This window comes from Panthera leo, chromosome B2 (genome assembly GCF_018350215.1).
Source record: "Panthera leo isolate Ple1 chromosome B2, P.leo_Ple1_pat1.1, whole genome shotgun sequence".
Taxonomy (NCBI): domain Eukaryota; kingdom Metazoa; phylum Chordata; class Mammalia; order Carnivora; family Felidae; genus Panthera; species Panthera leo.
Genome location: NC_056683.1, coordinates 57,081,797 through 57,083,618, shown reverse-complemented (window position 1 = coordinate 57,083,618; position 1,822 = coordinate 57,081,797). Strand labels below are relative to the sequence as shown.

The following is a 1,822-nucleotide window of genomic DNA, read 5'->3' as shown; positions in this document are numbered from 1 at the left end:
AGTTTGAAAGAAGTCCCTGTTTATTGCAGGGATGATCCTTTAGAGCACAGCACAACCTCCAAACCCTTGTTCCAGAACTGGTGGATTTATCTGCCATGCAGTCCATAAAAATGTCAAATTCTACTCTCACTCTTGATCTTGGGAAATGTTTTTGGCCAAAAGCAGCTTCCTTTTTAGAGTAACTCTGTAGATGTTTGCTTTTTCCTTCAAATTTGGCCTAATAATTATTTTCAATAGCTTGCTATTTATTCCATATTTTTAAGAATATGTGGAAGCCAGACTGGAAAGGAAGGGCAGGGTTCTAGAAAGGTAACAAACACCTAAAGGAAAGGTAGAAGGGAGAGAGAGAGAGTTTGGCAGCTGGTTCAGACAGAGAGTTAATCAGCTCCATTGAGTTTTTCTTCAAGGGAGCTGTGGTTAGGAGGTAGGCTACAGGACTCTTTGTGTCTCACACACATGAAATAAGAAGAAAAATTGCCCCTGGGCTGCATTCAAGATGTCAAAGCAAGGACATGATGGGTCTTTGGGTGCAAAGTTCCAGATTTCCCTGGGTCTTCTGGTAGGAGCTGTGATCAGCTCTGCTGACAACAAAGGAGCCAAAAATCTGTGTATCATCTTTGTGAAGGGGATCAAAGGATGACTCAATAGACTTCCTGCTGCTGGTGTGGGTGACATGGCGATAGCCACAGTGAAGAAAGGCAAACTAGACCTCAGAAAGAAGGTACATTTTACAGTGGTAATTCAACAGTGAAAGTCATACCAGAGAAAAGATGGTGTGTTTCTTTTTTTTTTTTTTGAAAAGGATGTGGAGTTCATAGCAAACCATAAAGACAAAATGAAAGGTTCTGCTGTCACAAGACCAGTTTCAAAGGAGTGTGTGGACTTGTGGCCCAGGATTGTATCCAATGCTGGCAGCATTGCATGACTCTTTGGTATATTTTTTTTAAAAAATTAAAAATGATTTGCTCCCCCAAAAATGGCCTTCCAAGAGTGAGAAAATCTACAGCCCAACAAACCAATTTTATGTTAATACTGACACCTGATATACACTCAGTAAATATTTGTAAAATGAGTAAATAAAGATAATAGACTGATTACACTTATTTAATGCTCCTCCCCCCCTCCATTATCATCAACTAAATGACAGTAAAGAAATGCATAACAGTAAATAAAATGGGAAAGTGGTTGATTACTTAACCAGAGTTTTCAATGAACTTCTGAAAGATGGAAAATGTTTGGTAGTTTCTTGACAAATGATACTTGGAGAAGCTTTACAAGGAATAGAAAACTATAGTGTGATGGAATCTGAACTTTCCAGTGGAAACTAGAGAGGCTCTAGTTGTGGAATTGGCATGTTCTGTCAGGATAGTTGTAAGTTCACTTCTGAAATAGCTGTTCAGTTTGTCCTGACTTTACTCTCCCTGTAGGAACAGAGTAATTAAAAGCCCTGAATTTACCAGTAGGGCTGAGTGGAGGCAGTTTTCTAAAGAAATTTAAAGAACTTCCTAAGGAGGTCCAAGGCTTCTAGTATAAGAGTTCTATCCCAGAGCAAAGTAACCCCCTCCCCACTCTTGACTTTTTAGTGGTTCTCCAAACTGTCTTCTTGCTCTCTATGTGAAAAGCCTAAATAAAGTTGGCCAATGAATACCTTTAACTCATCTGCATATACTAGTCAGGCCTACTGGAGAAACAGCACACAGCAGTAGAAACCCATGCAAGCGTGTATAAATCAATCTACTCTTTTATAAATATAAAAGGACAAATATATATCCCAGAAATATGAAGAAAATTAACAGTCTAAATGCAAAAGGGCAAGATGAAC

At 38.9% G+C, this 1,822-nt stretch overlaps 1 pseudogene; it reads left to right on the top strand.

Annotated features, from left to right (window-relative positions):
- The first annotated feature begins 496 nt into the window (after positions 1-496).
- Positions 497-925, top strand: LOC122219063 (annotated as a pseudogene).
- Positions 926-1,822: the final 897 nt, after the last annotated feature.